The sequence below is a fragment of the Camellia sinensis genome, chromosome 14 (assembly GCF_055761805.1).
Source record: "Camellia sinensis isolate YWXY chromosome 14, ASM5576180v1, whole genome shotgun sequence".
Classification (NCBI taxonomy): Eukaryota; Viridiplantae; Streptophyta; class Magnoliopsida; order Ericales; family Theaceae; genus Camellia; species Camellia sinensis.
The window spans coordinates 142,638,270-142,650,545 of NC_138974.1; the positions used below are offsets into that span (position 1 = coordinate 142,638,270).

Sequence of the window (12,276 nt, forward strand, 5' to 3'; positions counted from 1 at the left end):
TGGATGAGAACAAATCGTTGATTCTTAAGATTGTCGAGAGCCAACATTCGGGGAAACTAAGCATGTGTGCAGAGTAAGAGTGATCTGTTCCCCTCCCTTTCCCTCTCTCTCTCTCTCTCTCTCTCTCTCTCTCTCTCTCTCCACCTTGGATTCTAATCTTTTGCGATTTAATATACAATAGCTTTCCATTCTTAAGCAGTTTTGTTTTATAATTTCTCTGCAATTCAATTTAAGTTAATATACTGCTAACCATGGGTGTTAGATTACTGCGTCTCTTACATGTCTAACAATGTTTTGACTTTGTCAGTAATTGGGTGGTCAAGTATTTTAGATATAGCGATTTCATTTTTATGAAAGTGCACAAGAATGGGTAGATTTTTCATTTTTTCTGAAGATTTAGAAGGAAAAAAATGAGGGCAGGAGGTGGTGTGCTAGTTAGCAATGGAAAAGTCAAGAAGAATTTGGCTTTCAAAAATCCTATGGATTTTCTTGTGGATAGAGAAAATATAGTCCATCAATTTTCAGTTATGTTTCCTAGGATTTATTTCAGTGGCCTTAACCCTTTCCTAAAAGTGATCTGGTCCTTGCATACTCTCTTTTCATTTCCCATGTTCAGGTAAATTTGGTCCATTTGATGTTGATCTAATAAATTAAAAACCCAATAGTGTTCATTCAGTTGGCATGATTTTTAATGTTTTTAATATTAATATTATTTGTTATTCCTTAGAATAGTGTTAACTGTTAAGTTTTCCTTCATATATCCACTACAAGAAATTACATTTTTGCCGACCAAGCTAACAGTTTTCAACAAGTTCATTTTGAAATACAAATAGACATGGATCAAGTATACATCACAAGCAGCAACTGCAAATAGATCCCAAAAAATAAAACAGAATATGTACTCTTCATTCAATCATAAATATGAAATTTAACACATTTGCAAAATAAGGGACCCACAGTAGAACTGTAATTCCCTTATTCCAAACCTTAACAATACTATTCATCCTACATCAATTAGGTAAGAAAAGTTTTTCAATTATATATGTGAGTTTACATCCCTTTCTAATATTGTGTTTTAAAGTTGAGACTCGTATGAAAATTTGACTGTTTTAGGTATGCAAATTTGCGTTATCTTTCCTTATTCATTTTGGTATTTACAGATTCTACAAACTTTAAGGTTTCTTTGTTAGAATATTTAACCTCATGTGGTCTGAGCCCTGGACAAGTCGCTACATGACAATGCTTCCGATGTACCCCAAACTTGGAAAGATGCTAATACTTGGTGTTGCATTCAATTGCCTGGACCTAGTGTTGACTATCATTACTGTTCTTAGTGTCTGAGTTCCATTCTTAACACCAATGGACAAGAAGGATGTAAGTCAAGCTTCCCATCTTTGTATGATTAGATGACGGTCACGTACTTTTTCTTGGATAGGCTCAGGTTCAATGATTCATTCTCTTATTTAGATGTTCTTCATAGCTTGCAATTGTAGCTACACTACTGTACATTTCAACTCTTTGGTTTAGTTGAATGGATTCACCATAGATGCTTGTTTGGCTTATTTAGTTACTTTTTCTTGGATAGGCTTAGGTATTGTTTTGGGCATAATTCAGCTTTGTTTGTGCATAATTTGATGGTTTACTTCAAGAAAAGTTTCTTTATAATGTGGCTTTTGGAGTAAAACTATGATTTATGATGTCAAGATTTATAACGTGCATATGAATTGTCTGATAAGCCTTCTATTTATTTAATTTGCAGTCTAATTGCCAGAATCTAGACTACCAAAAATGCAATTTATGATGCAAGGCCAATAATTCTTGAACTCTGTGTTTCATGCTTTTTGTTCATATGCTTTTGGACCATAAAATTTTCATCATTTAAATTTTGATTTATTATTTAATAGATTGGCTTACAAGGAAGTTCATCCAATGAATTCTGGGTGTATGTGGCTTTTGTTTTTTGTTTCTGCTCTTTGTATTCTTCAGAGCCTGGAAACTGAACTTTTGTAATTAGTTTTCATTTTCTTCTGCTTAGGAAGCTCTCTGTTTAGCTTATGTTGTGATTCTTAATTTTTTCAGCTAACTGCATACTATACTGAGAAGATCACATTGAAGACCGACAATTCCATTGTTGATTTCTAGAAAAGAATCATATTTGTTAACCTTTCAGCATTTTGAATATTTTATAAATAACTAAATTAAAAAGTCATCTTGTGGCTTCTCACTCACAGTGCTTGTGTTCACATTCAACTAGTAGTGTCTTCACATCGAATCAAGCTACTCGTCATTAGTGAGTATTCTGTGTTGTGTCACTCAACCTTGAGAACTATTCTTATTTGATCTTTGTTTATTGTTGCCTCATAACTCTTGCAAACGCATTCATCAAATTGTTTTTTTATGCTACTGTTATCATCCTCAAGATAGTTACCTCTCATCCCTATGAACATCATTGTTCAAGCTATTTTCATTTCTTTGCACATTCTTCCTCTGACGCACAAAAGATGTACTTGAGGCTGAACCGTGGTGTAAGCCTCTTGAGATTGTTAACTTTTGATGCCTGATCTGCTTGATTCATCTCCTGGAATCATTTTGTACTATGCAAGCAAGTGTGCATCTGTTTTGTTAATTTAGTAAATGAAAGATAAATAGGGATTTAACTATAGTTTTCATAACTTGATGAAATGATTAGGCAAGATTTCTGTGTATAATTTTTGTTACTTCATGTAATCTATGTGAGTGCTGACATATATGCATTGGCAGCACAATGAAAAGTCTTCATCAGCTGGTTTAATTGGCAATGACAACACTGCATCTGTGCTGAAATCACACATTCCTTACAGGTGAGATGATTTTGATTAGTTTATTATTTAATGGATCCTGGCTGCCATCTGTGCTCTCATGAACACATAAACACACTACACGTTAGCTCTGTTCTTTTTCAGATACTTTTTGGTTGATGTAGGGTCAACAATTGATATACGAACAAGTTTAGGAATACAAAAATTGATATACGAATAAGTTTTGGTGTGAGTGCAATGCTTGCCAATTCAATGGGTCAACGGGATACATTTGTTGGGACTTACAACTACATGTCGGTAAGTGGAGTTATTGTCCTTGTATTTGCAGCAGAATTCAGCTGGTCTAGTTATTTAGGTGATTGTCTGTCACGCCCTCAAACTCGCCCCTAAAAGTTTGGGCATGACTCGTTCAAAAACGAACAGTTAACCTGATGTACATAACATACGGGGCCTTATCGGAAGCACTAAATATGAAAATAAAGATACATAAAAACTCCATTGAGCTACTTCTATATGCCAGGATCTTATAACATGCATCATGGTAGATAGATAACGTTCCAACTATATCTCGAAGTATCGGTTATATACATACACATATACAGTCCCAGCCCTAAAATTGGGCATATACAAAAACATGAGGTTCTATACATTCAACCTTAATTTGGGTAATCAAAATAAGCCAACATCTTAACAGACTTTACAAAAATAAATGGTTTCGTGCAGTGCCTGGACCCACGAAAGTTAACAAAAGGAAACGGGTGTCATGGCTAGGACTGACCACCTGGTTGGTTACCTACAGAAACAGACATAACACAGAGTGAGCCAAGCTCGGTGAATAGTAATACATAAATAAAACGATGCTTGACTTGAAATATAATACATCAAAGCATAAAAAGATGCACACATAGTTAGTCTGAATATGTATTAATTTCATGACAGCCTTGGCCCATGCTTGAAACATGGTGGCTTGCAACATAACATCTTGAAACATGATGGCTATAAGTCCTTAAACGTAGTGGCACAAAGCCCTTAAACATGGTGGCGTTAAGCCATTGAATATAGTGGCACGAGGCCCTTGAGTAAGTTGGTATTAAGCCCTTGAATCATGTGTCATTAAGCCCTTGAATAAGTTGGCATTAAGCCCTTGAATCATGTGGCATTAAGCCCTTGAACATGCTTGTATGAACTCAAGAGGTGTCTCACACGGACTCTAGAGGTGACTCACATCGTATCACTTAGTTCCGTGTAGCACTTTGTTTCATATCATAATAACAGAACGGCTTGATTTCGTAGCCTTACAGAATGAACATATTTCATTTTTCCCATTTCTTTCTTTACATACTTTGAAACATTAGCATAGTTACATATCATGCTTGAACACAGTACTCATGATAATCATTAGCTACATGTGAAGCATATAATGGTACTATTACTCACAGTGTTGTGATGACGTGCTTGTTCCTCCCGTAGTGTGGCCTGCACACATTTAAACTTACATTTTAGTTCATCTTCCATATCAAATTACTTTCTCTTTTGCTTTACTTCGAAGGAATTTATAAATATCGAAAAGGCATCAAATATACATTCCGACAATATTAGAGGATCCTACACGCAAAACGGAGCAACCCATATCTTTCCACATGTGCCGCACGTGTGGCCCGCACGTGCCTTTTAGGCAGAATCAAAACCCCTAAATTGTTCTTCTCCTGCACGTGCGGCCACAACCCCCGCACGTGCGGCCATGAATCCCCCACGTGCGGCAATTCTGCAATTCCAGTCCGAATTTCTGCAACATTTCAACTCTTGGTGCATATTTAAGGGGTCTAACTTGGGGCTTTTCATGGCTAATTCATGGTTCGAAAAGCATGTAATTCAAGGTACAACATACAACATACCATAATCTAACTTGAATTAAACCCATGAACACAACTCAATTCGCTTGGACAAAAATTGAAGCTCATCAACATAATTTCATTCTTGAGGCTCTTAACTTCACACACCCATACATAGATATACAAAAACATGGCATAAGCATGAATACCAATTTGATATGTAAAGAAACAAGATGATGCTCCCATTAGATAACTTGAATTGGATCCAAAATGCACAAATGATTGGGGTATTATACCAAATCTTCAACACACATACATCCAAGACTTTATACAACATCAAAAGCTTCCTATTTCAATTGAGGAAGAGGATTGGACTAGGGAAATTAGACTTACCTTAGCTTCAATCTCTCTCAATTCCTCCTTGCTCCTATCCTTTCTTCCCTTTTCTCCCAAGGGAATTTTATGAGAAAGTTGCTAAGTCTTGAAGTCAAAGAGGGTCTTATAAGCATACATATATATAGATTGAATAAGGACAAAAATCAATCGTTTAAACATCCGAAATTGAAATTTCCCAAACATGCTTAATATTACCTAAAAATTATGCTGATCACATATATAAAATCAATTTCAAATAATTAAGCCCCTAAGGCTTCCAATTCCTGCTTCTAACTTATAGACGTAACAAATACTTTCTTTGTCAAACAGATAGGCATCCTTAAACATGAAATTCTTCTACTTAACCATAATTTCTCAAAGGATTTCACAATAAGCATTCAAAAACACAAAATAGGGTCTGAAAACATATCAGAAAACATGTACGAGGGTCGGGTTATTACATTGTCATTCTTCTCTTGTTTTGTAGTTTGAAAATATTTTGGTTTTCTCCAAACTTTTTATGCAAACTAGTATGCATTGCGTAATTTGAAGAATCCCACTAGTGATAATGTTTTTCCTATCTTTTGTCAGCCCGAAAGAATTAGTGGAAGAACTTATGACTATAAGAGTGATATTTGGAGTTTGGACATGGTAATTCTACAATGTGCTATAGGACGTTTTCCTTACATACAATCCGAGGAACAACTTTTATGAACTTTTGGAGGCCATTGTGGGAAGCCCACCACCTTCTGCTCCACCTGACCAGTTCTCCCCTGAGTTCTGTTCATTTGTATCTGCCTGGTGATGGCTACAATGTTCTCATCTTGCATTCGTATTATTTTACTGCATTGTGAATATACTATGTTACCAATTATCATCTTCTAGCAATTGCAGTTGGGCATTGTCTTTGTTGTTTTTTCATCAGTTATGGGAACTAGTTGTCTGTTAATGTGTTACTGGAGGGGAACATGCATTATGCATGTGTTCCTCGTCTCATTGTAATTCTTCTTAATCAAAGTTATTTTCCACTCACTCTCTTGTCATATATTTTCATATGAAACTTTCTCAGATTTGCCAAGTGGCAGCTATTTAAAGAAGCCAAATAAAAAATATTCTTCCACCAAAACCACCTGTCTGACAAACTCTATTGTTGGATTTATATATAATAGAAATAGATTTTTATCTTTTAAAGAATTTCTCAAGCAAAATGGGTGCATAAAAGATTAATGAACTAGATTCTACTTTCACAGTGATTGAAATCGAGCCCTATTCCAAAATGTTAAGCCTCGTAAACCTGTTAGGGTCAGGTGAGCCCTAATAACACCTATAGTTGAGGCAGGTGTAACAAGTCCACGAGGGACCTCATGGGTTACAGTTCGGACTCAATTTGTCACGGTTCTTAATCTTGAACCAAAGAGTCCAAATCCGGCAAATCGTTTTGAGAAAATAGATTTTTGAAAGAAGTGCCAAACATGGACTGCTTTGCCAGATACAGAGTCGCCACCTAAATATTTTTTAATGGGGGAATTTAGAAAACCCTGACTCGATGCCAAAGGCTACGTGTCCGTCATCACCAAAGTTGCCTCGGCTCGGGAACTTGGGTACGATTGGGGAAGGTCAGCTATGAGCACCCCCTCTCGCCCGATCCAAAGATCGACCTCTACTAACCGTGATATCTTGTTTTGAAAACGTTATGTGTTCTTATTCCGGTTATTAGCCTAGAATTACTATGTGATGCGTACAGCATACAAATATAGACTAGGTCGTCTAACTTGGAACGAAACATTGCATATCTGTTTGTTTGGAAAATGTTTTGGAATTTGCTACTCGCAAGTAGGCTAAAATACGGATTTCAAGGAGTTGTTCCAACTCAAACAATCCAACCTTCACCCACAGGCATTCAGGCAGTTTATCACATAAGCATCTAGCCACATGGTAAGCATGCTGTCATGTTAACATTCACACTCATGTGAGATGCTAAAGCATAAAATACTTACAGTGTACTCCGTGCCAAAACAGTAAACTAGTTAGCAAACATGCGTGACCCTAGTCCATGTTAAAATGGCTAATGCATCGCATACAAAATGCAATCTAGAATAGGCTCGGCTAATCCTAGGAATGACATATGAAAATGCGCAAGTAGCATGTATTCAAGTTAGATTTGAAATACTTATGCAGTTAGTATGATGCGCCGAGCCCGGTGCATGCAATACTGATGAATGGATTCAAACATGCTAGCATAAGGTATGCTAAAGTAAATATGTCCTAATACTAACCATCAAAGCAGGTAAGTAAAAGGGAGAAAGAAGTGGGGGTTGGAAGTCATACACCACACACAGGCGCACTTATTACAATTGTGCCCTCGCTCGGAGGGTTCGAATAAATAATACAAATCACCTAATCAACTAACTCACGAGCTAATTAATTATTACAGAACCAAATTGAATAACTAGCTACAACTAATTATTACACAACTTAATTAATTAACAAATCAATCAACTAATTAATGAATGACAACAAGCAAGTAGGGAAAGCAGTAAATGGTGCTACTCCAGCCCTGTTTGAAAAAGGGAGGCATGTATGCTCGCTTCGGTTCCTCGTTTTGGAAGGCCTTCCGGTTGCTCTTTAGAGGCTCTATTTGCAGGGTGTCTTCCAGTGCTTGTTGCTGGACCTTACCAAAACACTGCAGGAGAAGTCACCAGTGGCCTGCCGGCCAAGGAAGGAGAGTTGCCGGCCAAAGATGGTCCATTGCTGGCCAAGGGTGGCACACTGCCGGCCACCAGTGGCAGGCTACCGGCCACTGGTGTGCTGTGACACCAAACTGCAACGAAGCACAAAATAGAGAAAATGGAGGGTTTCCCAAAGACATGTAGGCACCATGGCACTCCAAATCACCTCAAAACATCAAGGGAGAGGCCTAGTCGGATCCACAACCATCAATCACGCATCCCGATGCATGATGGCCAAAGATCCAACTTGTGCAAATCAATATGAAAATGAATGCACAAATAAAGCAAGTAAAGCCTAGAACTCTATCATGAATCATCAAGAGCTTCGGCGACCGAGACTTGAGACACGTTTCATCACTTGAAGTATGAAACGCTCCTCATTCCTCGTGCTCGGATTAATACTTAATCCAAGCAATGCAACACATAAGCATGGCAAACATGCAACATGACCTAAGTGTGCAAATATGCAACTAACCCAAACATGCAACAAGCATATAAGCATGATGTGAGATGACGACCTTGGACAACATGACAAAATGCAACATTAACATGTGAGCATGCAAGGTGTGCAAAGGTAAACAAGTATGCAACAACATACGAAATGAAACAAGCACGCGACAACATGGTAAGATGGGCTTACACCAAAGATGGACAGCTCTCAACTAGGTCCAAATCAGTAGCCAAAGTGATGGAATTGATGGCATGAAAAGCATGGAAAGACAAGGCAAACATGCATGCCAAATGGCTCAAGTATTAAGGCACAAAGAGGACAACTCTTAAGCACACTTAAGAAGCAACAAACATGGATATATGACAATGGAGTAGGCTCTGAAATATCATGTAAAGTGATGCCAAATCAACTCAACAATGCAAGCAAAGCATGTTAGGATACTCAAAGCTCGAAGTAAGCAAAAGGACTTAAACCATGGCCATATAAGGCAAGCCCCAAAGGGCCAAAGGGACCTAAAACAGTCCTAGGGCAGGCCCAAACAAGACCAAAATCAAGCTCAAAGCTAGCCAACAAAGGCTAGAACACAAGGCTAAAAGCATGGAGCATGCAAGGCTTTAAAGAGGCAATGCACTACACCTATGAGAACCAATCATGGCATGACTTGGACAACCAAAAAAAGAGTTACATCATGGTATATTAGGACCCAAAATGCACTGAAATGATGAGCCAAAGGCTTAGGCTAAGGGGCATGCACAAAAGTCCATTCTTGAGGCATAAAGGACAAGCTATACAAAGCATTCAAGGCATGTCAAATGCAAGTGTATGACGACATTTCATGGACTGAAATAGCATGTGGAATGAGGGCAAGGCATGCAAACATCACATGTATGGCATGGTAGGGGCCTCAAAACCCAAGAATAGCCTAAGCATTTACACTATAGCTATACAAAGCATGAGTGATATGGCCATGGCAGCCCAAAACAGTCCTAGAACACTTCAAAATAAGCATAAAATCAAGTTTGAGCAAAGCCAAAATATGCTAGTATGATGAGTCAAAACATCATGCACAAGAGGCTAGTAAACAAGATTTGTTCTACACCTATATGGAGCATGCAAAGGACGATCAAACCAACTGTGGATAGGGTCATAACATGCCAAATGATGACCAAATACATGCTGGAATGTAAACCAAACAAGCTAAAATGGCATGGCATGGCATGGAGCATATGAAGCTAGTTTAGGGGATTTACACTATAAGTGCTTCAAGCAAGCATGGAGTAACAAAACCAACCCAAAACAGGTTTATGGCATGGTAAAACATCACCAAAGTTGGACTGAAATGGACTCAACAAAGACTATGCACACATGCTACTTTGATGGGCTATGGAGGGAGTTACACTATACATGCAAGATGCAAGCAAGACATGACCAAACCAGCCTTGGACAGGGCCAAGGAAGGTCCTAGAAGTCACAAAAATAGGCCTGAACCAAGCCTCAAAAATGCATAGAGGGATGGTCCTTTGGAAGGCCAAAAATGCAAGTAAAGAGGAGTACAAAGAGAGGGGAACCTCAAAACCACACCTCTACCGGTAGGAAGGCCAAACCAAGGCTAGCTCGGAGGCCTCCAAATATGGCTTAAAACAAAGCCAAACAAAGCATGCAAGGGGGCTATACACCCCAAACAGCAAAATGACCTTAACCAAACTTAAAAAGCACTTAAAAACAAGACTTTTTTCAGTTATAAGAAAAGCCTAAAACAATATGCAAAGAGGGCTAAAGCAAGGTGCAAGAAAGTGCAAAAATGGGGGAAATGCTCACCCTTGAAGACCCACTTTGAAACCAGCAACTTCAGGGGGGTGGAAACTAGTTTTCAGAGCTTAAGAAGACCTCCCAAGAATCTTGATTCAATGGTGGTGGTGTATATCTATGTGTTGTAGTGTAAAAGTGCAAGGAAATCCAATTTCTAAGCACTAAACACAAACAATATAGAGAGAAAGAGAGTTTTTGCTCTTCAAAAACTCAGAACCTGGTATAAGGGAGAAGCCTCTTCCTTATATAGAGGAATGAAAAGCCAAAGCTTCTTCAAGAAGCTTGCAAGGCCTTCATCCCTCCATACACATGTATGGAGGGGAGCAAACAAAAATCCAGCTCGCTCAAAAGATCTGAAGGAAAACCAGCTGAGATAGGGGGGTGCCGGCCATCAGTAATGGCCGGCAGTGCCACACTGATGGCCGGCAGGGCTTCATAAGTGGCCGGCAGGGTCAAGGCCATGGCCGACAGTTCCATGCCATGGCCGGCAGTGCACCACAGGGTCCACTCTGACAGGACCTAGTCAGGGTCCAAAAAAGGGGCAGAAAGGATACAAGGTCCGGAAAACTCGAACCGGTGATGTTCTGCCGCGACAGTCGAGTGCTTGACGAGCAATCGAACTAGTTGTTGGGTGTACCTGCAAGCACAACCAAGTCTTGAGGACGGCAAAAAATGGGGTGTCTACAGCAGGTCATAGGTCCAAAACTAGGACATGAAATCTAAGGGGTTAGGGGTCAGGGTTACTTACATCATTTGGCTGGGGGGCAGGGGAGAAGAAATTGAAAGTCTGAGATAGCATTTTGACTTAAACTTCCATCAACTCTGATAACTACATTTTGGCTTCTATCTCTTGAGTTGCCTATACCTTTTCAAGTATGATGTCGAGTGATTAATTTCATAAAATCAGTTATAGTTCTATTTTTCTATTCCTTGTGAACCTTGGCATTGTGGAAAATTAGCAATTGATCAGTTTTCTCATTATTTTTTGGTAAAAATTAATTTCGAATTTGGACCAAGATGAATGCAGATATATATATATATATATATATATTTTTTAATCTTTTGAACATGAGTTCTTGCTACTAGACGAGGAATTTGTGTTGCTTAATGACGTTCAGTTGCAAATTACAATATTTAGGCCGTTAACCATGCATTCCATTAGAATTTCAATAGTAAAATTGGATCTACTACAACTGGGAAAGCACCTTGTACCTACTCCTAGGGATCATTTCACTGTTTGTTGATTGAAAAAGTATTAAATGCCAACAACATGATCATCTCAAGAGTTACTCCAAGCATGATCTAGATTTTGTTTGTGGAATATTAACAAGGAGCTATTGGTTTTATTGCTTTCAATCGTAAACATTGTATGAACAACTTTTCTGCTCAGAGCAATGTTCCTACGCATTTTTTCTCCCTCCTTGCTTTGCTGCCCATAATTCACATTGCTGCTGTGAATGTAGAGAATCTCAAGTTTAATCATCTGCAGAGTTTGCTTTTAAAGTAGCATTGACATTTTTAAGTAGCTTGAGTTGTTTTTGAAGTAGCAATGATATTTTGAAGTAGCTTGAGTTGCTTGACATATCTTCTCCCCCTATAACATGATAACTTTGTTCAAATTGGTATCTTGACTGTATTGTTTTTATGCATGTGCAGCATACAAAAGGACCCTTGAGACGGATTGTCAACTCTGGACCTTCTAGTTAGTATATTGCTTAATGAGAATGTAGACTTGTTGGGCTTGTTTGGTTTTGTTTTTGTTTTCATTTTTTGGAAAAACACGAATGTTTCGTCTTTCAGTACTTCACTGCTGGACCTCTTTCATTTATGCAGTCACCTATTCATCAAGAAGTTTGAAGATAAGGACATTGACCTAGGGATTCTGGTAAGTAGGTTGGAACCTCCTGTAAATTTTCCGAGATGATTTGTCTTGTAATGATGTTATGAGTATAGGACTTTTTTTCCCCTATATGTACTAGTTAACAATTTACTAGAACATTACCTAAAGCATATAGTTGTAATTAAGCAAATGTTTCCCTCTCTTTGTTTTTCTATTCCTAAGCATATTGCAGTTTGATGTATGAATCGAATTTGCATGAAAAAAAAAAATAATAATAATAATAAATAAATAAAAAGAAATGCTTTTATGAGATTTAAGAATCGATTGTAGTATTTTTGTCGAGCAGTGGCATTTCTTCGAAGGGTTGTTTTGAGGTTATGGCACCAAATGTTAAGCCCCATCAACATGGAAACCTATCAATATTATTAATCAATTGTTTTTT

At 38.1% G+C, this 12,276-nt stretch overlaps 1 long non-coding RNA gene across 1 annotated transcript; it reads left to right on the forward strand.

Moving 5' to 3' along the window:
• The first annotated feature begins 786 nt into the window (after positions 1 to 786).
• LOC145807848 (uncharacterized) lies at positions 787 to 5,711 on the forward strand. The gene is made up of 3 exons (XR_014351274.1): positions 787 to 1,374; positions 2,761 to 2,840; positions 5,597 to 5,711. It is a non-coding gene; the product is annotated as an uncharacterized LOC145807848 (long non-coding RNA).
• Positions 5,712 to 12,276: the final 6,565 nt, after the last annotated feature.